The sequence below is a fragment of the Solanum dulcamara genome, chromosome 7 (assembly GCF_947179165.1).
Source record: "Solanum dulcamara chromosome 7, daSolDulc1.2, whole genome shotgun sequence".
NCBI classification, from domain to species: Eukaryota; Viridiplantae; Streptophyta; class Magnoliopsida; order Solanales; family Solanaceae; genus Solanum; species Solanum dulcamara.
The window spans coordinates 63765423-63786603 of NC_077243.1; the positions used below are offsets into that span (position 1 = coordinate 63765423).

At 57.1% G+C, this 21181-nt stretch overlaps 62 non-coding genes across 62 annotated transcripts; all 62 read left to right on the forward strand.

Annotated features, from left to right (window-relative positions):
• The first annotated feature begins 259 nt into the window (after positions 1-259).
• On the forward strand, positions 260-378 carry LOC129898240 (5S ribosomal RNA). The gene has a single exon (XR_008769150.1). It is a non-coding gene; the product is annotated as a 5S ribosomal RNA (ribosomal RNA).
• A 222-nt stretch (positions 379-600) lies between these two features.
• Positions 601-719, forward strand: LOC129898252 (5S ribosomal RNA). The gene has a single exon (XR_008769162.1). It is a non-coding gene; the product is annotated as a 5S ribosomal RNA (ribosomal RNA).
• Positions 720-941: 222 nt separating this feature from the next.
• On the forward strand, positions 942-1060 carry LOC129897521 (5S ribosomal RNA). Its single transcript, XR_008768607.1, has one exon. It is a non-coding gene; the product is annotated as a 5S ribosomal RNA (ribosomal RNA).
• Positions 1061-1282: 222 nt separating this feature from the next.
• Positions 1283-1401, forward strand: LOC129897428 (5S ribosomal RNA). Its single transcript, XR_008768521.1, has one exon. It is a non-coding gene; the product is annotated as a 5S ribosomal RNA (ribosomal RNA).
• A 222-nt stretch (positions 1402-1623) lies between these two features.
• LOC129898263 (5S ribosomal RNA) lies at positions 1624-1742 on the forward strand. The gene has a single exon (XR_008769173.1). It is a non-coding gene; the product is annotated as a 5S ribosomal RNA (ribosomal RNA).
• A 222-nt stretch (positions 1743-1964) lies between these two features.
• On the forward strand, positions 1965-2083 carry LOC129897429 (5S ribosomal RNA). Its single transcript, XR_008768522.1, has one exon. It is a non-coding gene; the product is annotated as a 5S ribosomal RNA (ribosomal RNA).
• A 222-nt stretch (positions 2084-2305) lies between these two features.
• Positions 2306-2424, forward strand: LOC129898275 (5S ribosomal RNA). Its single transcript, XR_008769185.1, has one exon. It is a non-coding gene; the product is annotated as a 5S ribosomal RNA (ribosomal RNA).
• Positions 2425-2646: 222 nt separating this feature from the next.
• On the forward strand, positions 2647-2765 carry LOC129898286 (5S ribosomal RNA). The gene has a single exon (XR_008769197.1). It is a non-coding gene; the product is annotated as a 5S ribosomal RNA (ribosomal RNA).
• Positions 2766-2987: 222 nt separating this feature from the next.
• Positions 2988-3106, forward strand: LOC129898298 (5S ribosomal RNA). The gene has a single exon (XR_008769208.1). It is a non-coding gene; the product is annotated as a 5S ribosomal RNA (ribosomal RNA).
• A 222-nt stretch (positions 3107-3328) lies between these two features.
• Positions 3329-3447, forward strand: LOC129898310 (5S ribosomal RNA). The gene has a single exon (XR_008769220.1). It is a non-coding gene; the product is annotated as a 5S ribosomal RNA (ribosomal RNA).
• Positions 3448-3669: 222 nt separating this feature from the next.
• Positions 3670-3788, forward strand: LOC129897522 (5S ribosomal RNA). Its single transcript, XR_008768608.1, has one exon. It is a non-coding gene; the product is annotated as a 5S ribosomal RNA (ribosomal RNA).
• Positions 3789-4010: 222 nt separating this feature from the next.
• LOC129898322 (5S ribosomal RNA) lies at positions 4011-4129 on the forward strand. Its single transcript, XR_008769233.1, has one exon. It is a non-coding gene; the product is annotated as a 5S ribosomal RNA (ribosomal RNA).
• A 222-nt stretch (positions 4130-4351) lies between these two features.
• LOC129898335 (5S ribosomal RNA) lies at positions 4352-4470 on the forward strand. Its single transcript, XR_008769244.1, has one exon. It is a non-coding gene; the product is annotated as a 5S ribosomal RNA (ribosomal RNA).
• A 222-nt stretch (positions 4471-4692) lies between these two features.
• LOC129898347 (5S ribosomal RNA) lies at positions 4693-4811 on the forward strand. Its single transcript, XR_008769255.1, has one exon. It is a non-coding gene; the product is annotated as a 5S ribosomal RNA (ribosomal RNA).
• A 222-nt stretch (positions 4812-5033) lies between these two features.
• Positions 5034-5152, forward strand: LOC129897425 (5S ribosomal RNA). The gene has a single exon (XR_008768518.1). It is a non-coding gene; the product is annotated as a 5S ribosomal RNA (ribosomal RNA).
• Positions 5153-5374: 222 nt separating this feature from the next.
• Positions 5375-5493, forward strand: LOC129898358 (5S ribosomal RNA). The gene has a single exon (XR_008769266.1). It is a non-coding gene; the product is annotated as a 5S ribosomal RNA (ribosomal RNA).
• A 222-nt stretch (positions 5494-5715) lies between these two features.
• On the forward strand, positions 5716-5834 carry LOC129898370 (5S ribosomal RNA). Its single transcript, XR_008769277.1, has one exon. It is a non-coding gene; the product is annotated as a 5S ribosomal RNA (ribosomal RNA).
• Positions 5835-6056: 222 nt separating this feature from the next.
• On the forward strand, positions 6057-6175 carry LOC129898382 (5S ribosomal RNA). The gene has a single exon (XR_008769288.1). It is a non-coding gene; the product is annotated as a 5S ribosomal RNA (ribosomal RNA).
• A 222-nt stretch (positions 6176-6397) lies between these two features.
• On the forward strand, positions 6398-6516 carry LOC129897560 (5S ribosomal RNA). Its single transcript, XR_008768644.1, has one exon. It is a non-coding gene; the product is annotated as a 5S ribosomal RNA (ribosomal RNA).
• A 222-nt stretch (positions 6517-6738) lies between these two features.
• On the forward strand, positions 6739-6857 carry LOC129897503 (5S ribosomal RNA). Its single transcript, XR_008768590.1, has one exon. It is a non-coding gene; the product is annotated as a 5S ribosomal RNA (ribosomal RNA).
• Positions 6858-7079: 222 nt separating this feature from the next.
• Positions 7080-7198, forward strand: LOC129898394 (5S ribosomal RNA). The gene has a single exon (XR_008769299.1). It is a non-coding gene; the product is annotated as a 5S ribosomal RNA (ribosomal RNA).
• A 222-nt stretch (positions 7199-7420) lies between these two features.
• Positions 7421-7539, forward strand: LOC129898405 (5S ribosomal RNA). Its single transcript, XR_008769310.1, has one exon. It is a non-coding gene; the product is annotated as a 5S ribosomal RNA (ribosomal RNA).
• A 222-nt stretch (positions 7540-7761) lies between these two features.
• On the forward strand, positions 7762-7880 carry LOC129898416 (5S ribosomal RNA). Its single transcript, XR_008769321.1, has one exon. It is a non-coding gene; the product is annotated as a 5S ribosomal RNA (ribosomal RNA).
• Positions 7881-8102: 222 nt separating this feature from the next.
• On the forward strand, positions 8103-8221 carry LOC129898428 (5S ribosomal RNA). Its single transcript, XR_008769332.1, has one exon. It is a non-coding gene; the product is annotated as a 5S ribosomal RNA (ribosomal RNA).
• A 222-nt stretch (positions 8222-8443) lies between these two features.
• LOC129897541 (5S ribosomal RNA) lies at positions 8444-8562 on the forward strand. The gene has a single exon (XR_008768626.1). It is a non-coding gene; the product is annotated as a 5S ribosomal RNA (ribosomal RNA).
• A 222-nt stretch (positions 8563-8784) lies between these two features.
• On the forward strand, positions 8785-8903 carry LOC129898441 (5S ribosomal RNA). Its single transcript, XR_008769344.1, has one exon. It is a non-coding gene; the product is annotated as a 5S ribosomal RNA (ribosomal RNA).
• Positions 8904-9125: 222 nt separating this feature from the next.
• Positions 9126-9244, forward strand: LOC129897679 (5S ribosomal RNA). The gene has a single exon (XR_008768755.1). It is a non-coding gene; the product is annotated as a 5S ribosomal RNA (ribosomal RNA).
• Positions 9245-9466: 222 nt separating this feature from the next.
• Positions 9467-9585, forward strand: LOC129897627 (5S ribosomal RNA). Its single transcript, XR_008768706.1, has one exon. It is a non-coding gene; the product is annotated as a 5S ribosomal RNA (ribosomal RNA).
• Positions 9586-9807: 222 nt separating this feature from the next.
• On the forward strand, positions 9808-9926 carry LOC129898453 (5S ribosomal RNA). The gene has a single exon (XR_008769355.1). It is a non-coding gene; the product is annotated as a 5S ribosomal RNA (ribosomal RNA).
• Positions 9927-10148: 222 nt separating this feature from the next.
• LOC129898464 (5S ribosomal RNA) lies at positions 10149-10267 on the forward strand. Its single transcript, XR_008769366.1, has one exon. It is a non-coding gene; the product is annotated as a 5S ribosomal RNA (ribosomal RNA).
• A 222-nt stretch (positions 10268-10489) lies between these two features.
• Positions 10490-10608, forward strand: LOC129898475 (5S ribosomal RNA). The gene has a single exon (XR_008769377.1). It is a non-coding gene; the product is annotated as a 5S ribosomal RNA (ribosomal RNA).
• Positions 10609-10830: 222 nt separating this feature from the next.
• On the forward strand, positions 10831-10949 carry LOC129898487 (5S ribosomal RNA). The gene has a single exon (XR_008769388.1). It is a non-coding gene; the product is annotated as a 5S ribosomal RNA (ribosomal RNA).
• A 222-nt stretch (positions 10950-11171) lies between these two features.
• LOC129896994 (5S ribosomal RNA) lies at positions 11172-11290 on the forward strand. The gene has a single exon (XR_008768103.1). It is a non-coding gene; the product is annotated as a 5S ribosomal RNA (ribosomal RNA).
• Positions 11291-11513: 223 nt separating this feature from the next.
• LOC129897006 (5S ribosomal RNA) lies at positions 11514-11632 on the forward strand. The gene has a single exon (XR_008768114.1). It is a non-coding gene; the product is annotated as a 5S ribosomal RNA (ribosomal RNA).
• A 223-nt stretch (positions 11633-11855) lies between these two features.
• On the forward strand, positions 11856-11974 carry LOC129897018 (5S ribosomal RNA). The gene has a single exon (XR_008768126.1). It is a non-coding gene; the product is annotated as a 5S ribosomal RNA (ribosomal RNA).
• Positions 11975-12196: 222 nt separating this feature from the next.
• Positions 12197-12315, forward strand: LOC129897463 (5S ribosomal RNA). Its single transcript, XR_008768553.1, has one exon. It is a non-coding gene; the product is annotated as a 5S ribosomal RNA (ribosomal RNA).
• A 222-nt stretch (positions 12316-12537) lies between these two features.
• Positions 12538-12656, forward strand: LOC129897030 (5S ribosomal RNA). Its single transcript, XR_008768137.1, has one exon. It is a non-coding gene; the product is annotated as a 5S ribosomal RNA (ribosomal RNA).
• A 219-nt stretch (positions 12657-12875) lies between these two features.
• Positions 12876-12994, forward strand: LOC129897041 (5S ribosomal RNA). The gene has a single exon (XR_008768148.1). It is a non-coding gene; the product is annotated as a 5S ribosomal RNA (ribosomal RNA).
• Positions 12995-13215: 221 nt separating this feature from the next.
• LOC129897053 (5S ribosomal RNA) lies at positions 13216-13334 on the forward strand. The gene has a single exon (XR_008768160.1). It is a non-coding gene; the product is annotated as a 5S ribosomal RNA (ribosomal RNA).
• Positions 13335-13556: 222 nt separating this feature from the next.
• Positions 13557-13675, forward strand: LOC129897065 (5S ribosomal RNA). Its single transcript, XR_008768171.1, has one exon. It is a non-coding gene; the product is annotated as a 5S ribosomal RNA (ribosomal RNA).
• A 222-nt stretch (positions 13676-13897) lies between these two features.
• On the forward strand, positions 13898-14016 carry LOC129897076 (5S ribosomal RNA). Its single transcript, XR_008768182.1, has one exon. It is a non-coding gene; the product is annotated as a 5S ribosomal RNA (ribosomal RNA).
• A 222-nt stretch (positions 14017-14238) lies between these two features.
• Positions 14239-14357, forward strand: LOC129897545 (5S ribosomal RNA). Its single transcript, XR_008768630.1, has one exon. It is a non-coding gene; the product is annotated as a 5S ribosomal RNA (ribosomal RNA).
• A 222-nt stretch (positions 14358-14579) lies between these two features.
• LOC129897487 (5S ribosomal RNA) lies at positions 14580-14698 on the forward strand. The gene has a single exon (XR_008768575.1). It is a non-coding gene; the product is annotated as a 5S ribosomal RNA (ribosomal RNA).
• A 222-nt stretch (positions 14699-14920) lies between these two features.
• On the forward strand, positions 14921-15039 carry LOC129897088 (5S ribosomal RNA). Its single transcript, XR_008768193.1, has one exon. It is a non-coding gene; the product is annotated as a 5S ribosomal RNA (ribosomal RNA).
• A 222-nt stretch (positions 15040-15261) lies between these two features.
• Positions 15262-15380, forward strand: LOC129897099 (5S ribosomal RNA). The gene has a single exon (XR_008768204.1). It is a non-coding gene; the product is annotated as a 5S ribosomal RNA (ribosomal RNA).
• Positions 15381-15602: 222 nt separating this feature from the next.
• LOC129897111 (5S ribosomal RNA) lies at positions 15603-15721 on the forward strand. The gene has a single exon (XR_008768215.1). It is a non-coding gene; the product is annotated as a 5S ribosomal RNA (ribosomal RNA).
• A 222-nt stretch (positions 15722-15943) lies between these two features.
• Positions 15944-16062, forward strand: LOC129897546 (5S ribosomal RNA). Its single transcript, XR_008768631.1, has one exon. It is a non-coding gene; the product is annotated as a 5S ribosomal RNA (ribosomal RNA).
• A 222-nt stretch (positions 16063-16284) lies between these two features.
• Positions 16285-16403, forward strand: LOC129897122 (5S ribosomal RNA). Its single transcript, XR_008768226.1, has one exon. It is a non-coding gene; the product is annotated as a 5S ribosomal RNA (ribosomal RNA).
• Positions 16404-16625: 222 nt separating this feature from the next.
• Positions 16626-16744, forward strand: LOC129897133 (5S ribosomal RNA). Its single transcript, XR_008768237.1, has one exon. It is a non-coding gene; the product is annotated as a 5S ribosomal RNA (ribosomal RNA).
• A 222-nt stretch (positions 16745-16966) lies between these two features.
• Positions 16967-17085, forward strand: LOC129897145 (5S ribosomal RNA). The gene has a single exon (XR_008768248.1). It is a non-coding gene; the product is annotated as a 5S ribosomal RNA (ribosomal RNA).
• A 222-nt stretch (positions 17086-17307) lies between these two features.
• Positions 17308-17426, forward strand: LOC129897157 (5S ribosomal RNA). Its single transcript, XR_008768259.1, has one exon. It is a non-coding gene; the product is annotated as a 5S ribosomal RNA (ribosomal RNA).
• Positions 17427-17648: 222 nt separating this feature from the next.
• On the forward strand, positions 17649-17767 carry LOC129897170 (5S ribosomal RNA). Its single transcript, XR_008768271.1, has one exon. It is a non-coding gene; the product is annotated as a 5S ribosomal RNA (ribosomal RNA).
• A 223-nt stretch (positions 17768-17990) lies between these two features.
• On the forward strand, positions 17991-18109 carry LOC129897181 (5S ribosomal RNA). Its single transcript, XR_008768282.1, has one exon. It is a non-coding gene; the product is annotated as a 5S ribosomal RNA (ribosomal RNA).
• A 222-nt stretch (positions 18110-18331) lies between these two features.
• LOC129897192 (5S ribosomal RNA) lies at positions 18332-18450 on the forward strand. Its single transcript, XR_008768293.1, has one exon. It is a non-coding gene; the product is annotated as a 5S ribosomal RNA (ribosomal RNA).
• A 222-nt stretch (positions 18451-18672) lies between these two features.
• On the forward strand, positions 18673-18791 carry LOC129897203 (5S ribosomal RNA). The gene has a single exon (XR_008768304.1). It is a non-coding gene; the product is annotated as a 5S ribosomal RNA (ribosomal RNA).
• Positions 18792-19013: 222 nt separating this feature from the next.
• On the forward strand, positions 19014-19132 carry LOC129897214 (5S ribosomal RNA). Its single transcript, XR_008768315.1, has one exon. It is a non-coding gene; the product is annotated as a 5S ribosomal RNA (ribosomal RNA).
• Positions 19133-19353: 221 nt separating this feature from the next.
• Positions 19354-19472, forward strand: LOC129897225 (5S ribosomal RNA). Its single transcript, XR_008768326.1, has one exon. It is a non-coding gene; the product is annotated as a 5S ribosomal RNA (ribosomal RNA).
• A 222-nt stretch (positions 19473-19694) lies between these two features.
• Positions 19695-19813, forward strand: LOC129897236 (5S ribosomal RNA). Its single transcript, XR_008768337.1, has one exon. It is a non-coding gene; the product is annotated as a 5S ribosomal RNA (ribosomal RNA).
• A 222-nt stretch (positions 19814-20035) lies between these two features.
• On the forward strand, positions 20036-20154 carry LOC129897480 (5S ribosomal RNA). Its single transcript, XR_008768569.1, has one exon. It is a non-coding gene; the product is annotated as a 5S ribosomal RNA (ribosomal RNA).
• Positions 20155-20376: 222 nt separating this feature from the next.
• LOC129897248 (5S ribosomal RNA) lies at positions 20377-20495 on the forward strand. Its single transcript, XR_008768348.1, has one exon. It is a non-coding gene; the product is annotated as a 5S ribosomal RNA (ribosomal RNA).
• Positions 20496-20717: 222 nt separating this feature from the next.
• Positions 20718-20836, forward strand: LOC129897259 (5S ribosomal RNA). Its single transcript, XR_008768359.1, has one exon. It is a non-coding gene; the product is annotated as a 5S ribosomal RNA (ribosomal RNA).
• A 222-nt stretch (positions 20837-21058) lies between these two features.
• Positions 21059-21177, forward strand: LOC129897426 (5S ribosomal RNA). Its single transcript, XR_008768519.1, has one exon. It is a non-coding gene; the product is annotated as a 5S ribosomal RNA (ribosomal RNA).
• Positions 21178-21181: the final 4 nt, after the last annotated feature.

Consider the following 21181-nt stretch of genomic DNA (forward strand, 5'->3'; position numbering starts at 1 on the left):
ATGGGTGACCCCCTGGGAAGTCCTCGTGTTGCATCCCTCCTTTTTGTCGGAATTCGGCACGGTTTCGTCTACTCGACAACAAGTATTTTTTTGCGGACACGACATTCGGGGCCTAGACGCCGTTAGGACGTGCGATGGAGGCGCTTAGGACGGGCGTGACAGGCGGCAGGGTGCGTCGGTGCGTGGAGGGCAGGGCGCATGCCGGGGCGTTTGGGAGGGGAAGGGGGTGTTTAATAGAATTTAGAGCGCTAGGAATGATGGATGCGATCATACCAGCACTAACGCACCGGATCCCATCAGAACTCCGAAGTTAAGCGTGCTTGGGCGAGAGTAGTACTAGGATGGGTGACCCCCTGGGAAGTCCTCGTGTTGCATCCCTCCTTTTTGTCGGAATTCGGCACGGTTTCGTCTACTCGACAACAAGTATTTTTTTGCGGACACGACATTCGGGGCCTAGACGCCGTTAGGACGTGCGATGGAGGCGCTTAGGACGGGCGTGACAGGCGGCAGGGTGCGTCGGTGCGTGGAGGGCAGGGCGCATGCCGGGGCGTTTGGGAGGGGAAGGGGGTGTTTAATAGAATTTAGAGCGCTAGGAATGATGGATGCGATCATACCAGCACTAACGCACCGGATCCCATCAGAACTCCGAAGTTAAGCGTGCTTGGGCGAGAGTAGTACTAGGATGGGTGACCCCCTGGGAAGTCCTCGTGTTGCATCCCTCCTTTTTGTCGGAATTCGGCACGGTTTCGTCTACTCGACAACAAGTATTTTTTTGCGGACACGACATTCGGGGCCTAGACGCCGTTAGGACGTGCGATGGAGGCGCTTAGGACGGGCGTGACAGGCGGCAGGGTGCGTCGGTGCGTGGAGGGCAGGGCGCATGCCGGGGCGTTTGGGAGGGGAAGGGGGTGTTTAATAGAATTTAGAGCGCTAGGAATGATGGATGCGATCATACCAGCACTAACGCACCGGATCCCATCAGAACTCCGAAGTTAAGCGTGCTTGGGCGAGAGTATTACTAGGATGGGTGACCCCCTGGGAAGTCCTCGTGTTGCATCCCTCCTTTTTGTCGGAATTCGGCACGGTTTCGTCTACTCGACAACAAGTATTTTTTTGCGGACACGACATTCGGGGCCTAGACGCCGTTAGGACGTGCGATGGAGGCGCTTAGGACGGGCGTGACAGGCGGCAGGGTGCGTCGGTGCGTGGAGGGCAGGGCGCATGCAGGGGCGTTTGGGAGGGGAAGGGGGTGTTTAATAGAATTTAGAGCGCTAGGAATGATGTATGCGATCATACCAGCACTAACGCACCGGATCCCATCAGAACTCCGAAGTTAAGCGTGCTTGGGCGAGAGTAGTACTAGGATGGGTGACCCCCTGGGAAGTCCTCGTGTTGCATCCCTCCTTTTTGTCGGAATTCGGCACGGTTTCGTCTACTCGACAACAAGTATTTTTTTGCGGACACGACATTCGGGGCCTAGACGCCGTTAGGACGTGCGATGGAGGCGCTTAGGACGGGCGTGACAGGCGGCAGGGTGCGTCGGTGCGTGGAGGGCAGGGCGCATGCCGGGGCGTTTGGGAGGGGAAGGGGGTGTTTAATAGAATTTAGAGCGCTAGGAATGATGGATGCGATCATACCAGCACTAACGCACCGGATCCCATCAGAACTCCGAAGTTAAGCGTGCTTGGGCGAGAGTAGTACTAGGATGGGTGACCCCCTGGGAAGTCCTCGTGTTGCATCCCTCCTTTTTGTCGGAATTCGGCACGGTTTCGTCTACTCGACAACAAGTATTTTTTTGCGGACACGACATTCGGGGCCTAGACGCCGTTAGGACGTGCGATGGAGGCGCTTAGGACGGGCGTGACAGGCGGCAGGGTGCGTCGGTGCGTGGAGGGCAGGGCGCATGCAGGGGCGTTTGGGAGGGGAAGGGGGTGTTTAATAGAATTTAGAGCGCTAGGAATGATGTATGCGATCATACCAGCACTAACGCACCGGATCCCATCAGAACTCCGAAGTTAAGCGTGCTTGGGCGAGAGTAGTACTAGGATGGGTGACCCCCTGGGAAGTCCTCGTGTTGCATCCCTCCTTTTTGTCGGAATTCGGCACGGTTTCGTCTACTCGACAACAAGTATTTTTTTGCGGACACGACATTCGGGGCCTAGACGCCGTTAGGACGTGCGATGGAGGCGCTTAGGACGGGCGTGACAGGCGGCAGGGTGCGTCGGTGCGTGGAGGGCAGGGCGCATGCCGGGGCGTTTGGGAGGGGAAGGGGGTGTTTAATAGAATTTAGATCGCTAGGAATGATGGATGCGATCATACCAGCACTAACGCACCGGATCCCATCAGAACTCCGAAGTTAAGCGTGCTTGGGCGAGAGTAGTACTAGGATGGGTGACCCCCTGGGAAGTCCTCGTGTTGCATCCCTCCTTTTTGTCGGAATTCGGCACGGTTTCGTCTACTCGACAACAAGTATTTTTTTGCGGACACGACATTCGGGGCCTAGACGCCGTTAGGACGTGCGATGGAGGCGCTTAGGACGGGCGTGACAGGCGGCAGGGTGCGTCGGTGCGTGGAGGGCAGGGCGCATGCCGGGGCGTTTGGGAGGGGAAGGGGGTGTTTAATAGAATTTAGAGCGCTAGGAATGATGGATGCGATCATACCAGCACTAACGCACCGGATCCCATCAGAACTCCGAAGTTAAGCGTGCTTGGGCGAGAGTAGTACTAGGATGGGTGACCCCCTGGGAAGTCCTCGTGTTGCATCCCTCCTTTTTGTCGGAATTCGGCACGGTTTCGTCTACTCGACAACAAGTATTTTTTTGCGGACACGACATTCGGGGCCTAGACGCCGTTAGGACGTGCGATGGAGGCGCTTAGGACGGGCGTGACAGGCGGCAGGGTGCGTCGGTGCGTGGAGGGCAGGGCGCATGCCGGGGCGTTTGGGAGGGGAAGGGGGTGTTTAATAGAATTTAGATCGCTAGGAATGATGGATGCGATCATACCAGCACTAACGCACCGGATCCCATCAGAACTCCGAAGTTAAGCGTGCTTGGGCGAGAGTAGTACTAGGATGGGTGACCCCCTGGGAAGTCCTCGTGTTGCATCCCTCCTTTTTGTCGGAATTCGGCACGGTTTCGTCTACTCGACAACAAGTATTTTTTTGCGGACACGACATTCGGGGCCTAGACGCCGTTAGGACGTGCGATGGAGGCGCTTAGGACGGGCGTGACAGGCGGCAGGGTGCGTCGGTGCGTGGAGGGCAGGGCGCACGCCGGGGCGTTTGGGAGGGGAAGGGGGTGTTTAATAGAATTTAGAGCGCTAGGAATGATGGATGCGATCATACCAGCACTAACGCACCGGATCCCATCAGAACTCCGAAGTTAAGCGTGCTTGGGCGAGAGTAGTACTAGGATGGGTGACCCCCTGGGAAGTCCTCGTGTTGCATCCCTCCTTTTTGTCGGAATTCGGCACGGTTTCGTCTACTCGACAACAAGTATTTTTTTGCGGACACGACATTCGGGGCCTAGACGCCGTTAGGACGTGCGATGGAGGCGCTTAGGACGGGCGTGACAGGCGGCAGGGTGCGTCGGTGCGTGGAGGGCAGGGCGCATGCCGGGGCGTTTGGGAGGGGAAGGGGGTGTTTAATAGAATTTAGATCGCTAGGAATGATGGATGCGATCATACCAGCACTAACGCACCGGATCCCATCAGAACTCCGAAGTTAAGCGTGCTTGGCCGAGAGTAGTACTAGGATGGGTGACCCCCTGGGAAGTCCTCGTGTTGCATCCCTCCTTTTTGTCGGAATTCGGCACGGTTTCGTCTACTCGACAACAAGTATTTTTTTGCGGACACGACATTCGGGGCCTAGACGCCGTTAGGACGTGCGATGGAGGCGCTTAGGACGGGCGTGACAGGCGGCAGGGTGCGTCGGTGCGTGGAGGGCAAGGCGCATGCCGGGGCGTTTGGGAGGGGAAGGGGGTGTTTAATAGAATTTAGAGCGCTAGGAATGATGGATGCGATCATACCAGCACTAACGCACCGGATCCCATCAGAACTCCGAAGTTAAGCGTGCTTGGGCGAGAGTAGTACTAGGATGGGTGACCCCCTGGGAAGTCCTCGTGTTGCATCCCTCCTTTTTGTCGGAATTCGGCACGGTTTCGTCTACTCGACAACAAGTATTTTTTTGCGGACACGACATTCGGGGCCTAGACGCCGTTAGGACGTGCGATGGAGGCGCTTAGGACGGGCGTGACAGGCGGCAGGGTGCGTCGGTGCGTGGAGGGCAGGGCGCATGCCGGGGCGTTTGGGAGGGGAAGGGGGTGTTTAATAGAATTTAGAGCGCTAGGAATGATGGATGCGATCATACCAGCACTAACGCACCGGATCCCATCAGAACTCCGAAGTTAAGCGTGCTTGGGCGAGAGTAGTACTAGGATGGGTGACCCCCTGGGAAGTCCTCGTGTTGCATCCCTCCTTTTTGTCGGAATTCGGCACGGTTTCGTCTACTCGACAACAAGTATTTTTTTGCGGACACGACATTCGGGGCCTAGACGCCGTTAGGACGTGCGATGGAGGCGCTTAGGACGGGCGTGACAGGCGGCAGGGTGCGTCGGTGCGTGGAGGGCAGGGCGCATGCCGGGGCGTTTGGGAGGGGAAGGGGGTGTTTAATAGAATTTAGAGCGCTAGGAATGATGGATGCGATCATACCAGCACTAACGCACCGGATCCCATCAGAACTCCGAAGTTAAGCGTGCTTGGGCGAGAGTAGTACTAGGATGGGTGACCCCCTGGGAAGTCCTCGTGTTGCATCCCTCCTTTTTGTCGGAATTCGGCACGGTTTCGTCTACTCGACAACAAGTATTTTTTTGCGGACACGACATTCGGGGCCTAGACGCCGTTAGGACGTGCGATGGAGGCGCTTAGGACGGGCGTGACAGGCGGCAGGGTGCGTCGGTGCGTGGAGGGCAGGGCGCATGCCGGGGCGTTTGGGAGGGGAAGGGGGTGTTTAATAGAATTTAGAGCGCTAGGAATGATGGATGCGATCATACCAGCACTAACGCACCGGATCCCATCAGAACTCCGAAGTGAAGCGTGCTTGGGCGAGAGTAGTACTAGGATGGGTGACCCCCTGGGAAGTCCTCGTGTTGCATCCCTCCTTTTTGTCGGAATTCGGCACGGTTTCGTCTACTCGACAACAAGTATTTTTTTGCGGACACGACATTCGGGGCCTAGACGCCGTTAGGACGTGCGATGGAGGCGCTTAGGACGGGCGTGACAGGCGGCAGGGTGCGTCGGTGCGTGGAGGGCAGGGCGCATGCCGGGGCGTTTGGGAGGGGAAGGGGGTGTTTAATAGAATTTAGAGCGCTAGGAATGATGGATGCGATCATACCAGCACTAACGCACCGGATCCCATCAGAACTCCGAAGTTAAGCGTGCTTGGGCGAGAGTAGTACTAGGATGGGTGACCCCCTGGGAAGTCCTCGTGTTGCATCCCTCCTTTTTGTCGGAATTCGGCACGGTTTCGTCTACTCGACAACAAGTATTTTTTTGCGGACACGACATTCGGGGCCTAGACGCCGTTAGGACGTGCGATGGAGGCGCTTAGGACGGGCGTGACAGGCGGCAGGGTGCGTCGGTGCGTGGAGGGCAGGGCGCATGCCGGGGCGTTTGGGAGGGGAAGGGGGTGTTTAATAGAATTTAGAGCGCTAGGAATGATGGATGCGATCATACCAGCACTAACGCACCGGATCCCATCAGAACTCCGAAGTTAAGCGTGCTTGGGCGAGAGTAGTACTAGGATGGGTGACCCCCTGGGAAGTCCTCGTGTTGCATCCCTCCTTTTTGTCGGAATTCGGCACGGTTTCGTCTACTCGACAACAAGTATTTTTTTGCGGACACGACATTCGGGGCCTAGACGCCGTTAGGACGTGCGATGGAGGCGCTTAGGACGGGCGTGACAGGCGGCAGGGTGCGTCGGTGCGTGGAGGGCAGGGCGCATGCCGGGGCGTTTGGGAGGGGAAGGGGGTGTTTAATAGAATTTAGAGCGCTAGGAATGATGGATGCGATCATACCAGCACTAACGCACCGGATCCCATCAGAACTCCGAAGTTAAGCGTGCTTGGGCGAGAGTAGTACTAGGATGGGTGACCCCCTGGGAAGTCCTCGTGTTGCATCCCTCCTTTTTGTCGGAATTCGGCACGGTTTCGTCTACTCGACAACAAGTATTTTTTTGCGGACACGACATTCGGGGCCTAGACGCCGTTAGGACGTGCGATGGAGGCGCTTAGGACGGGCGTGACAGGCGGCAGGGTGCGTCGGTGCGTGGAGGGCAGGGCGCATGCCGGGGCGTTTGGGAGGGGAAGGGGGTGTTTAATAGAATTTAGAGCGCTAGGAATGATGGATGCGATCATACCAGCACTAACGCACCGGATCCCATCAAAACTCCGAAGTTAAGCGTGCTTGGGCGAGAGTAGTACTAGGATGGGTGACCCCCTGGGAAGTCCTCGTGTTGCATCCCTCCTTTTTGTCGGAATTCGGCACGGTTTCGTCTACTCGACAACAAGTATTTTTTTGCGAACACGACATTCGGGGCCTAGACGCCGTTAGGACGTGCGATGGAGGCGCTTAGGACGGGCGTGACAGGCGGCAGGGTGCGTCGGTGCGTGGAGGGCAGGGCGCATGCCGGGGCGTTTGGGAGGGGAAGGGGGTGTTTAATAGAATTTAGAGCGCTAGGAATGATGGATGCGATCATACCAGCACTAACGCACCGGATCCCATCAGAACTCCGAGGTTAAGCGTGCTTGGGCGAGAGTAGTACTAGGATGGGTGACCCCCTGGGAAGTCCTCGTGTTGCATCCCTCCTTTTTGTCGGAATTCGGCACGGTTTCGTCTACTCGACAACAAGTATTTTTTTGCGGACACGACATTCGGGGCCTAGACGCCGTTAGGACGTGCGATGGAGGCGCTTAGGACGGGCGTGACAGGCGGCAGGGTGCGTCGGTGCGTGGAGGGCAGGGCGCATGCCGGGGCGTTTGGGAGGGGAAGGGGGTGTTTAATAGAATTTAGAGCGCTAGGAATGATGGATGCGATCATACCAGCACTAACGCACCGGATCCCATCAGAACTCCGAAGTTAAGCGTGCTTGGGCGAGAGTAGTACTAGGATGGGTGACCCCCTGGGAAGTCCTCGTGTTGCATCCCTCCTTTTTGTCGGAATTCGGCACGGTTTCGTCTACTCGACAACAAGTATTTTTTTGCGAACACGACATTCGGGGCCTAGACGCCGTTAGGACGTGCGATGGAGGCGCTTAGGACGGGCGTGACAGGCGGCAGGGTGCGTCGGTGCGTGGAGGGCAGGGCGCATGCCGGGGCGTTTGGGAGGGGAAGGGGGTGTTTAATAGAATTTAGAGCGCTAGGAATGATGGATGCGATCATACCAGCACTAACGCACCGGATCCCATCAGAACTCCGAAGTTAAGCGTGCTTGGGCGAGAGTAGTACTAGGATGGGTGACCCCCTGGGAAGTCCTCGTGTTGCATCCCTCCTTTTTGTCGGAATTCGGCACGGTTTCGTCTACTCGACAACAAGTATTTTTTTGCGGACACGACATTCGGGGCCTAGACGCCGTTAGGACGTGCGATGGAGGCGCTTAGGACGGGCGTGACAGGCGGCAGGGTGCGTCGGTGCGTGGAGGGCAGGGCGCATGCCGGGGCGTTTGGGAGGGGAAGGGGGTGTTTAATAGAATTTAGAGCGCTAGGAATGATGGATGCGATCATACCAGCACTAACGCACCGGATCCCATCAGAACTCCGAAGTTAAGCGTGCTTGGGCGAGAGTAGTACTAGGATGGGTGACCCCCTGGGAAGTCCTCGTGTTGCATCCCTCCTTTTTGTCGGAATTCGGCACGGTTTCGTCTACTCGACAACAAGTATTTTTTTGCGGACACGACATTCGGGGCCTAGACGCCGTTAGGACGTGCGATGGAGGCGCTTAGGACGGGCGTGACAGGCGGCAGGGTGCGTCGGTGCGTGGAGGGCAGGGCGCATGCCGGGGCGTTTGGGAGGGGAAGGGGGTGTTTAATAGAATTTAGAGCGCTAGGAATGATGGATGCGATCATACCAGCACTAACGCACCGGATCCCATCAGAACTCCGAAGTTAAGCGTGCTTGGGCGAGAGTAGTACTAGGATGGGTGACCCCCTGGGAAGTCCTCGTGTTGCATCCCTCCTTTTTGTCGGAATTCGGCACGGTTTCGTCTACTCGACAACAAGTATTTTTTTGCGGACACGACATTCGGGGCCTAGACGCCGTTAGGACGTGCGATGGAGGCGCTTAGGACGGGCGTGACAGGCGGCAGGGTGCGTCGGTGCGTGGAGGGCAGGGCGCATGCCGGGGCGTTTGGGAGGGGAAGGGGGTGTTTAATAGAATTTAGAGCGCTAGGAATGATGGATGCGATCATACCAGCACTAACGCACCGGATCCAATCAGAACTCCGAAGTTAAGCGTGCTTGGGCGAGAGTAGTACTAGGATGGGTGACCCCCTGGGAAGTCCTCGTGTTGCATCCCTCCTTTTTGTCGGAATTCGGCACGGTTTCGTCTACTCGACAACAAGTATTTTTTTGCGGACACGACATTCGGGGCCTAGACGCCGTTAGGACGTGCGATGGAGGCGCTTAGGACGGGCGTGACAGGCGGCAGGGTGCGTCGGTGCGTGGAGGGCAGGGCGCATGCCGGGGCGTTTGGGAGGGGAAGGGGGTGTTTAATAGAATTTAGAGCGCTAGGAATGATGGATGCGATCATACCAGCACTAACGCACCGGATCCCATCAGAACTCCGAAGTTAAGCGTGCTTGGGCGAGAGTAGTACTAGGATGGGTGACCCCCTGGGAAGTCCTCGTGTTGCATCCCTCCTTTTTGTCGGAATTCGGCACGGTTTCGTCTACTCGACAACAAGTATTTTTTTGCGGACACGACATTCGGGGCCTAGACGCCGTTAGGACGTGCGATGGAGGCGCTTAGGACGGGCGTGACAGGCGGCAGGGTGCGTCGGTGCGTGGAGGGCAGGGCGCATGCCGGGGCGTTTGGGAGGGGAAGGGGGTGTTTAATAGAATTTAGAGCGCTAGGAATGATGGATGCGATCATACTAGCACTAACGCACCGTATCCCATCAGAACTCCGAAGTTAAGCGTGCTTGGGCGAGAGTAGTACTAGGATGGGTGACCCCCTGGGAAGTCCTCGTGTTGCATCCCTCCTTTTTGTCGGAATTCGGCACGGTTTCGTCTACTCGACAACAAGTATTTTTTTGCGGACACGACATTCGGGGCATAGACGCCGTTAGGACGTGCGATGGAGGCGCTTAGGACGGGCGTGACAGGCGGCAGGGTGCGTCGGTGCGTGGAGGGCAGGGCGCATGCCGGGGCGTTTGGGAGGGGAAGGGGGTGTTTAATAGAATTTAGAGCGCTAGGAATGATGGATGCGATCATACCAGCACTAACGCACCGTATCCCATCAGAACTCCGAAGTTAAGCGTGCTTGGGCGAGAGTAGTACTAGGATGGGTGACCCCCTGGGAAGTCCTCGTGTTGCATCCCTCCTTTTTGTCGGAATTCGGCACGGTTTCGTCTACTCGACAACAAGTATTTTTTTGCGGACACGACATTCGGGGCCTAGACGCCGTTAGGACGTGCGATGGAGGCGCTTAGGACGGGCGTGACAGGCGGCAGGGTGCGTCGGTGCGTGGAGGGCAGGGCGCATGCCGGGGCGTTTGGGAGGGGAAGGGGGTGTTTAATAGAATTTAGAGCGCTAGGAATGATGGATGCGATCATACCAGCACTAACGCACCGGATCCCATCAGAACTCCGAAGTTAAGCGTGCTTGGGCGAGAGTAGTACTAGGATGGGTGACCCCCTGGGAAGTCCTCGTGTTGCATCCCTCCTTTTTGTCGGAATTCGGCACGGTTTCGTCTACTCGACAACAAGTATTTTTTTGCGGACACGACATTCGGGGCCTAGACGCCGTTAGGACGTGCGATGGAGGCGCTTAGGACGGGCGTGACAGGCGGCAGGGTGCGTCGGTGCGTGGAGGGCAGGGCGCATGCCGGGGCGTTTGGGAGGGGAAGGGGGTGTTTAATAGAATTTAGAGCGCTAGGAATGATGGATGCGATCATACCAGCACTAACGCACCGGATCCCATCAGAACTCCGAAGTTAAGCGTGCTTGGGCGAGAGTAGTACTAGGATGGGTGACCCCCTGGGAAGTCCTCGTGTTGCATCCCTCCTTTTTGTCGGAATTCGGCACGGTTTCGTCTACTCGACAACAAGTATTTTTTTGCGGACACGACATTCGGGGCCTAGACGCCGTTAGGACGTGCGATGGAGGCGCTTAGGACGGGCGTGACAGGCGGCAGGGTGCGTCGGTGCGTGGAGGGCAGGGCGCATGCCGGGGCGTTTGGGAGGGGAAGGGGGTGTTTAATAGAATTTAGAGCGCTAGGAATGATGGATGCGATCATACCAGCACTAACGCACCGGATCCCATCAGAACTCCGAAGTTAAGCGTGCTTGGGCGAGAGTAGTACTAGGATGGGTGACCCCCTGGGAAGTCCTCGTGTTGCATCCCTCCTTTTTGTCGGAATTCGGCACGGTTTCGTCTACTCGACAACAAGTATTTTTTTGCGGACACGACATTCGGGGCCTAGACGCCGTTAGGACGTGCGATGGAGGCGCTTAGGACGGGCGTGACAGGCGGCAGGGTGCGTCGGTGCGTGGAGGGCAGGGCGCATGCCGGGGCGTTTGGGAGGGGAAGGGGGTGTTTAATAGAATTTAGAGCGCTAGGAATGATGGATGCGATCATACCAGCACTAACGCACCGGATCCCATCAGAACTCCGAAGTTAAGCGTGCTTGGGCGAGAGTAGTACTAGGATGGGTGACCCCCTGGGAAGTCCTCGTGTTGCATCCCTCCTTTTTGTCGGAATTCGGCACGGTTTCGTCTACTCGACAACAAGTATTTTTTTGCGGACACGACATTCGGGGCCTAGACGCCGTTAGGACGTGCGATGGAGGCGCTTAGGACGGGCGTGACAGGCGGCAGGGTGCGTCGGTGCGTGGAGGGCAGGGCGCACGCCGGGGCGTTTGGGAGGGGAAGGGGGTGTTTAATAGACTTTAGAGAGCTAGGAATGATGGATGCGATCATACCAGCACTAACGCACCGGATCCCATCAGAACTCCGAAGTTAAGCGTGCTTGGGCGAGAGTAGTACTAGGATGGGTGACCCCCTGGGAAGTCCTCGTGTTGCATCCCTCCTTTTTGTCGGAATTCGGCACGGTTTCGTCTACTCGACAACAAGTATTTTTTTGCGGACACGACATTCGGGGCCTAGACGCCGTTAGGACGTGCGATGGAGGCGCTTAGGACGGGCGTGACAGGCGGCAGGGGTGCGTCGGTGCGTGGAGGGCAGGGCGCATGCCGGGGCGTTTGGGAGGGGAAGGGGGTGTTTAATAGAATTTAGAGCGCTAGGAATGATGGATGCGATCATACCAGCACTAACGCACCGGATCCCATCAGAACTCCGAAGTTAAGCGTGCTTGGGCGAGAGTAGTACTAGGATGGGTGACCCCCTGGGAAGTCCTCGTGTTGCATCCCTCCTTTTTGTCGGAATTCGGCACGGTTTCGTCTACTCGACAACAAGTATTTTTTTGCGGACACGACATTCGGGGCCTAGACGCCGTTAGGACGTGCGATGGAGGCGCTTAGGACGGGCGTGACAGGCGGCAGGGTGCGTCGGTGCGTGGAGGGCAGGGCGCATGCCGGGGCGTTTGGGAGGGGAAGGGGGGTGTTTAATAGAATTTAGAGCGCTAGGAATGATGGATGCGATCATACCAGCACTAACGCACCGGATCCCATCAGAACTCCGAAGTTAAGCGTGCTTGGGCGAGAGTAGTACTAGGATGGGTGACCCCCTGGGAAGTCCTCGTGTTGCATCCCTCCTTTTTGTCGGAATTCGGCACGGTTTCGTCTACTCGACAACAAGTATTTTTTTGCGGACACGACATTCGGGGCCTAGACGCCGTTAGGACGTGCGATGGAGGCGCTTAGGACGGGCGTGACAGGCGGCAGGGTGCGTCGGTGCGTGGAGGGCAGGGCGCATGCCGGGGCGTTTGGGAGGGGAAGGGGGTGTTTAATAGAATTTAGAGCGCTAGGAATGATGGATGCGATCATACCAGCACTAACGCACCGGATCCCATCAGAACTCCGAAGATAAGCGTGCTTGGGCGAGAGTAGTACTAGGATGGGTGACCCCCTGGGAAGTCCTCGTGTTGCATCCCTCCTTTTTGTCGGAATTCGGCACGGTTTCGTCTACTCGACAACAAGTATTTTTTTGCGGACACGACATTCGGGGCCTAGACGCCGTTAGGACGTGCGATGGAGGCGCTTAGGACGGGCGTGACAGGCGGCAGGGTGCGTCGGTGCGTGGAGGGCAGGGCGCATGCCGGGGCGTTTGGGAGGGGAAGGGGTTGTTTAATAGAATTTAGAGCGCTGGGAATGATGGATGCGATCATACCAGCACTAACGCACCGGATCCCATCAGAACTCCGAAGTTAAGCGTGCTTGGGCGAGAGTAGTACTAGGATGGGTGACCCCCTGGGAAGTCCTCGTGTTGCATCCCTCCTTTTTGTCGGAATTCACGGTTTCGTCTACTCGACAACAAGTATTTTTTTGCGGACACGACATTCGGGGCCTAGACGCCGTTAGGACGTGCGATGGAGGCGCTTAGGACGGGAGTAACAGGCGGCAGGGTGCGTCGGTGCGTGGAGGGCAGGGCGCATGCCGGGGCGTTTGGGAGGGGAAGGGGGTGTTTAATAGAATTTAGAGCGCCGGGAATGATGGATGCGATCATACCAGCACTAACGCACCGGATCCCATCAGAACTCCGAAGTTAAGCGTGCTTGGGCGAGAGTAGTACTAGGATGGGTGACCCCCTGGGAAGTCCTCGTGTTGCATCCCTCCTTTTTGTCGGAATTCGGCACGGTTTCGTCTACTCGACAACAAGTATTTTTTGCGGACACGACATTCGGGGCCTAGACGCCGTTAGGACGTGCGATGGAGGCGCTTAGGACGGGCGTGACAGGCGGCAGGGTGCGTCGGTGCGTGGAGGGCAGGGCGCATGCCGGGGCGTTTGGGAGGGGAAGGGGGTGTTTAATAGAATTTAGAGCGCTGGGAATGATGGATGCGATCATACCAGCACTAACGCACCGGATCCCATCAGAACTCCGAAGTTAAGCGTGCTTGGGCGAGAGTAGTACTAGGATGGGTGACCCCCTGGGAAGTCCTCGTGTTGCATCCCTCCTTTTTGTCGGAATTCGGCACGGTTTCGTCTACTCGACAACAAGTATTTTTTTGCGGACACGACATTCGGGGCCTAGACGCCGTTAGGACGTGCGATGGAGGCGCTTAGGACGGGCGTGACAGGCGGCAGGGTGCGTCGGTGCGTGGAGGGCAGGGCGCATGCCGGGGCGTTTGGGAGGGGAAGGGGGTGTTTAATAGAATTTAGAGCGCTAGGAATGATGGATGCGATCATACCAGCACTAACGCACCGGATCCCATCAGAACTCCGAAGTTAAGCGTGCTTGGGCGAGAGTAGTACTAGGATGGGTGACCCCCTGGGAAGTCCTCGTGTTGCATCCCTCCTTTTTGTCGGAATTCGGCACGGTTTCGTCTACTCGACAACAAGTATTTTTTTGCGGACACGACATTCGGGGCCTAGACGCCGTTAGGACGTGCGATGGAGGCGCTTAGGACGGGCGTGACAGGCGGCAGGGTGCGTCGGTGCGTGGAGGGCAGGGCGCATGCCGGGGCGTTTGGGAGGGGAAGGGGGTGTTTAATAGAATTTAGAGCGCTAGGAATGATGGATGCGATCATACCAGCACTAACGCACCGGATCCCATCAGAACTCCGAAGTTAAGCGTGCTTGGGCGAGAGTAGTACTAGGATGGGTGACCCCCTGGGAAGTCCTCGTGTTGCATCCCTCCTTTTTGTCGGAATTCGGCACGGTTTCGTCTACTCGACAACAAGTATTTTTTTGCGGACACGACATTCGGGGCCTAGACGCCGTTAGGACGTGCGATGGAGGCGCTTAGGACGGGCGTGACAGGCGGCAGGGTGCGTCGGTGCGTGGAGGGCAGGGCGCATGCCGGGGCGTTTGGGAGGGGAAGGGGGTGTTTAATAGAATTTAGAGCGCTAGGAATGATGGATGCGATCATACCAGCACTAACGCACCGGATCTCATCAGAACTCCGAAGATAAGCGTGCTTGGGCGAGAGTAGTACTAGGATGGGTGACCCCCTGGGAAGTCCTCGTGTTGCATCCCTCCTTTTTGTCGGAATTCGGCACGGTTTCGTCTACTCGACAACAAGTATTTTTTTGCGGACACGACATTCGGGGCCTAGACGCCGTTAGGACGTGCGATGGAGGCGCTTAGGACGGGCGTGACAGGCGGCAGGGTGCGTCGGTGCGTGGAGGGCAGGGCGCATGCCGGGGCGTTTGGGAGGGGAAGGGGTTGTTTAATAGAATTTAGAGCGCTGGGAATGATGGATGCGATCATACCAGCACTAACGCACCGGATCCCATCAGAACTTCGAAGTTAAGCGTGCTTGGGCGAGAGTAGTACTAGGATGGGTGACCCCCTGGGAAGTCCTCGTGTTGCATCCCTCCTTTTTGTCGGAATTCGGCACGGTTTCGTCTACTCGACAACAAGTATTTTTTTGCGGACACGACATTCGGGGCCTAGACGCCGTTAGGACGTGCGATGGAGGCGCTTAGGACGGGAGTAACAGGCGGCAGGGTGCGTCGGTGCGTGGAGGGCAGGGCGCATGCCGGGGCGTTTGGGAGGGGAAGGGGGTGTTTAATAGAATTTAGAGCGCCGGGAATGATGGATGCGATCATACCAGCACTAACGCACCGGATCCCATCAGAACTCCGAAGTTAAGCGTGCTTGGGCGAGAGTAGTACTAGGATGGGTGACCCCCTGGGAAGTCCTCGTGTTGCATCCCTCCTTTTTGTCGGAATTCGGCACGGTTTCGTCTACTCGACAACAAGTATTTTTTTGCGGACACGACATTCGGGGCCTAGACGCCGTTAGGACGTGCGATGGAGGCGCTTAGGACGGGCGTGACAGGCGGCAGGGTGCGTCGGTGCGTGGAGGGCAGGGCGCATGCCGGGGCGTTTGGGAGGGGAAGGGGGTGTTTAATAGAATTTAGAGCGCTGGGAATGATGGATGCGATCATACCAGCACTAACGCACCGGATCCCATCAGAACTCCGAAGTTAAGCGTGCTTGGGCGAGAGTAGTACTAGGATGGGTGACCCCCTGGGAAGTCCTCGTGTTGCATCCCTCCTTTTTGTCGGAATTCGGCACGGTTTCGTCTACTCGACAACAAGTATTTTTTTGCGGACACGACATTCGGGGCCTAGACGCCGTTAGGACGTGCGATGGAGGCGCTTAGGACGGGCGTGACAGGCGGCAGGGTGCGTCGGTGCGTGGAGGGCAGGGCGCATGCCGGGGCGTTTGGGAGGGGAAGGGGGTGTTTAATAGAATTTAGAGCGCTAGGAATGATGGATGCGATCATACCAGCACTAACGCACCGGATCCCATCAGAACTCCGAAGTTAAGCGTGCTTGGGCGAGAGTAGTACTAGGATGGGTGACCCCCTGGGAAGTCCTCGTGTTGCATCCCTCCTTTTTGTCGGAATTCGGCACGGTTTCGTCTACTCGACAACAAGTATTTTTTTGCGGACACGACATTCGGGGCCTAGACGCCGTTAGGACGTGCGATGGAGGCGCTTAGGACGGGCGTGACAGGCGGCAGGGTGCGTCGGTGCGTGGAGGGCAGGGCGCATGCCGGGGCGTTTGGGAGGGGAAGGGGGTGTTTAATAGAATTTAGAGCGCTAGGAATGATGGATGCGATCATACCAGCACTAACGCACCGGATCTCATCAGAACTCCGAAGATAAGCGTGCTTGGGCGAGAGTAGTACTAGGATGGGTGACCCCCTGGGAAGTCCTCGTGTTGCATCCCTCCTTTTTGTCGGAATTCGGCACGGTTTCGTCTACTCGACAACAAGTATTTTTTTGCGGACACGACATTCGGGGCCTAGACGCCGTTAGGACGTGCGATGGAGGCGCTTAGGACTGGCGTGACAGGCGGCAGGGTGCGTCGGTGCGTGGAGGGCAGGGCGCATGCCGGGGCGTTTGGGAGGGGAAGGGGTTGTTTAATAGAATTTAGAGCGCTGGGAATGATGGATGCGATCATACCAGCACTAACGCACCGGATCCCATCAGAACTCCGAAGTTAAGCGTGCTTGGGCGAGAGTAGTACTAGGATGGGTGACCCCCTGGGAAGTCCTCGTGTTGCATCCCTCCTTTTTGTCGGAATTCGGCACGGTTTCGTCTACTCGACAACAAGTATTTTTTTGCGGACACGACATTCGGGGCCTAGACGCCGTTAGGACGTGCGATGGAGGCGCTTAGGACGGGCGTAACAGGCGGCAGGGTGCGTCGGTGCGTGGAGGGCAGGGCGCATGCCGGGGCGTTTGGGAGGGGAAGGGGGTGTTTAATAGAATTTAGAGCGCCGGGAATGATGGATGCGATCATACCAGCACTAACGCACCGGATCCCATCAGAACTCCGAAGTTAAGCGTGCTTGGGCGAGAGTAGTACTAGGATGGGTGACCCCCTGGGAAGTCCTCGTGTTGCATCCCTCCTTTTTGTCGGAATTCGGCACGGTTTCGTCTACTCGACAACAAGTATTTTTTTGCGGACACGACATTCGGGGCCTAGACGCCGTTAGGACGTGCGATGGAGGCGCTTAGGACGGGCGTGACAGGCGGCAGGGTGCGTCGGTGCGTGGAGGGCAGGGCGCATGCCGGGGCGTTTGGGAGGGGAAGGGGGTGTTTAATAGAATTTAGAGCGCTGGGAATGATGGATGCGATCATACCAGCACTAACGCACCGGATCCCATCAGAACTCCGAAGTTAAGCGTGCTTGGGCGAGAGTAGTACTAGGATGGGTGACCCCCTGGGAAGTCCTCGTGTTGCATCCCTCCTTTTTGTCGGAATTCGGCACGGTTTCGTCTACTCGACAACAAGTATTTTTTTGCGGACACGACATTCGGGGCCTAGACGCCGTTAGGACGTGCGATGGAGGCGCTTAGGACGGGCGTGACAGGCGGCAGGGTGCGTCGGTGCGTGGAGGGCAGGGCGCATGCCGGGGCGTTTGGGAGGGGAAGGGGGTGTTTAATAGAATTTAGAGCGCTAGGAATGATGGATGCGATCATACCAGCACTAACGCACCGGATCCCATCAGAACTCCGAAGTTAAGCGTGCTTGGGCGAGAGTAGTACTAGGATGGGTGACCCCCTGGGAAGTCCTCGTGTTGCATCCCTCCTTTTTGTCGGAATTCGGCACGGTTTCGTCTACTCGACAACAAGTATTTTTTTGCGGACACGACATTCGGGGCCTAGACGCCGTTAGGACGTGCGATGGAGGCGCTTAGGACGGGCGTGACAGGCGGCAGGGTGCGTCGGTGCGTGGAGGGCAGGGCGCATGCCGGGGCGTTTGGGAGGGGAAGGGGGTGTTTAATAGAATTTAGAGCGCTAGGAATGATGGATGCGATCATACCAGCACTAACGCACCGGATCCCATCAGAACTCCGAAGTTAAGCGTGCTTGGGCGAGAGTAGTACTAGGATGGGTGACCCCCTGGGAAGTCCTCGTGTTGCATCCCTCCTTTTTGTCGGAATTCGGCACGGTTTCGTCTACTCGACAACAAGTATTTTTTTTGCGGACACGACATTCGGGGCCTAGACGCCGTTAGGACGTGCGATGGAGGCGCTTAGGACGGGCGTGACAGGCGGCAGGGTGCGTCGGTGCGTGGAGGGCAGGGCGCATGCCGGGGCGTTTGGGAGGGGAAGGGGGTGTTTAATAGAATTTAGAGCGCTAGGAATGATGGATGCGATCATACCAGCACTAACGCACCGGATCCCATCAGAACTCCGAAGTTAAGCGTGCTTGGGCGAGAGTAGTACTAGGATGGGTGACCCCCTGGGAAGTCCTCGTGTTGCATCCCTCCTTTTTGTCGGAATTCGGCACGGTTTCGTCTACTCGACAACAAGTATTTTTTTGCGGACACGACATTCGGGGCCTAGACGCCGTTAGGACGTGCGATGGAGGCGCTTAGGACGGGCGTGACAGGCGGCAGGGTGCGTCGGTGCGTGGAGGGCAGGGCGCATGCCGGGGCGTTTGGGAGGGGAAGGGGGTGTTTAATAGAATTTAGAGCGCTAGGAATGATGGATGCGATCATACCAGCACTAACGCACCGGATCCCATCAGAACTCCGAAGTTAAGCGTGCTTGGGCGAGAGTAGTACTAGGATGGGTGACCCCCTGGGAAGTCCTCGTGTTGCATCCCTCCTTTTTGTCGGAATTCGGCACGGTTTCGTCTACTCGACAACAAGTATTTTTTTGCGGACACGACATTCGGGGCCTAGACGCCGTTAGGACGTGCGATGGAGGCGCTTAGGACGGGCGTGACAGGCGGCAGGGTGCGTCGGTGCGTGGAGGGCAGGGCGCATGCCGGGGCGTTTGGGAGGGGAAGGGGGTGTTTAATAGAATTTAGAGCGCTAGGAATGATGGATGCGATCATACCAGCACTAACGCACCGGATCCCATCAGAACTCCGAAGTTAAGCGTGCTTGGGCGAGAGTAGTACTAGGATGGGTGACCCCCTGGGAAGTCCTCGTGTTGCATCCCTCCTTTTTGTCGGAATTCGGCACGGTTTCGTCTACTCGACAACAAGTATTTTTTTGCGGACACGACATTCGGGGCCTAGACGCCGTTAGGACGTGCGATGGAGGCGCTTAGGACGGGCGTGACAGGCGGCAGGGTGCGTCGGTGCGTGGAGGGCAGGGCGCATGCCGGGGCGTTTGGGAGGGGAAGGGGGTGTTTAATAGAATTTAGAGCGCTAGGAATGATGGATGCGATCATACCAGCACTAACGCACCGGATCCCATCAGAACTCCGAAGTTAAGCGTGCTTGGGCGAGAGTAGTACTAGGATGGGTGACCCCCTGGGAAGTCCTCGTGTTGCATCCCTCCTTTTTGTCGGAATTCGGCACGGTTTCGTCTACTCGACAACAAGTATTTTTTTGCGGACACGACATTCGGGGCCTAGACGCCGTTAGGACGTGCGATGGAGGCGCTTAGGACGGGCGTGACAGCGGCAGGGTGCGTCGGTGCGTGGAGGGCAGGGCGCATGCCGGGGCGTTTGGGAGGGGAAGGGGGTGTTTAATAGAATTTAGAGCGCTAGGAATGATGGATGCGATCATACCAGCACTAACGCACCGGATCCCATCAGAACTCCGAAGTTAAGCGTGCTTGGGCGAGAGTAGTACTAGGATGGGTGACCCCCTGGGAAGTCCTCGTGTTGCATCCCTCCTTTTTGTCGGAATTCGGCACGGTTTCGTCTACTCGACAACAAGTATTTTTTTGCGGACACGACATTCGGGGCCTAGACGCCGTTAGGACGTGCGATGGAGGCGCTTAGGACGGGCGTGACAGGCGGCAGGGTGCGTCGGTGCGTGGAGGGCAGGGCGCATGCCGGGGCGTTTGGGAGGGGAAGGGGGTGTTTAATAGAATTTAGAGCGCTAGGAATGATGGATGCGATCATACCAGCACTAACGCACCGGATCCCATCAGAACTCCGAAGTTAAGCGTGCTTGGGCGAGAGTAGTACTAGGATGGGTGACCCCCTGGGAAGTCCTCGTGTTGCATCCCTCCTTTTTGTCGGAATTCGGCACGGTTTCGTCTACTCGACAACAAGTATTTTTTTGCGGACACGACATTCGGGGCCTAGACGCCGTTAGGACGTGCGATGGAGGCGCTTAGGACGGGCGTGACAGGCGGCAGGGTGCGTCGGTGCGTGGAGGGCAGGGCGCATGCCGGGGCGTTTAGGAGGGGAAGGGGGTGTTTAATAGAATTTAGAGCGCTGGGAATGATGGATGCGATCATACCAGCACTAACGCATCGGATCCCATCAGAACTCCGAAGTTAAGCGTGCTTGGGCGAGAGTAGTACTAGGATGGGTGACCCCCTGGGAAGTCCTCGTGTTGCATCCCTCCTTTTTGTCGGAATTCGGCACGGTTTCGTCTACTCGACAACAAGTATTTTTTTGCGGACACGACATTCGGGGCCTAGACGCCGTTAGGACGTGCGATGGAGGCGCTTAGGACGGGCGTGACAGGCGGCAGGGTGCGTCGGTGCGTGGAGGGCAGGGCGCATGCCGGGGCGTTTGGGAGGGGAAGGGGGTGTTTAATAGAATTTAGAGCGCTAGGAATGATGGATGCGATCATACCAGCACTAACGCACCGGATCCCATCAGAACTCCGAAGTTAAGCGTGCTTGGGCGAGAGTAGTACTAGGATGGGTGACCCCCTGGGAAGTCCTCGTGTTGCATCCCTCCTTTTTGTCGGAATTCGGCACGGTTTCGTCTACTCGACAACAAGTATTTTTTTGCGGACACGACATTCGGGGCCTAGACGCCGTTAGGACGTGCGATGGAGGCGCTTAGGACGGGCGTGACAGGCGGCAGGGTGCGTCGGTGCGTGGAGGGCAGGGCGCATGCCGGGGCGTTTGGGAGGGGAAGGGGGTGTTTAATAGAATTTAGAGCGCTAGGAATGATGGATGCGATCATACCAGCACTAACGCACCGGATCCCATCAGAACTCCGAAGTTAAGCGTGCTTGGGCGAGAGTAGTACTAGGATGGGTGACCCCCTGGGAAGTCCTCGTGTTGCATCCCTCCTTTTTGTCGGAATTCGGCACGGTTTCGTCTACTCGACAACAAGTATTTTTTTGCGGACACGACATTCGGGGCCTAGACGCCGTTAGGACGTGCGATGGAGGCGCTTAGGACGGGCGTGACAGGCGGCAGGGTGCGTCGGTGCGTGGAGGGCAGGGCGCATGCCGGGGCGTTTGGGAGGGGAAGGGGGTGTTTAATAGAATTTAGAGCGCTAGGAATGATGGATGCGATCATACCAGCACTAACGCACCGGATCCCATCAGAACTCCGAAGTGAAGCGTGCTTGGGCGAGAGTAGTACTAGGATGGGTGACCCCCTGGGAAGTCCTCGTGTTGCATCCCTCCT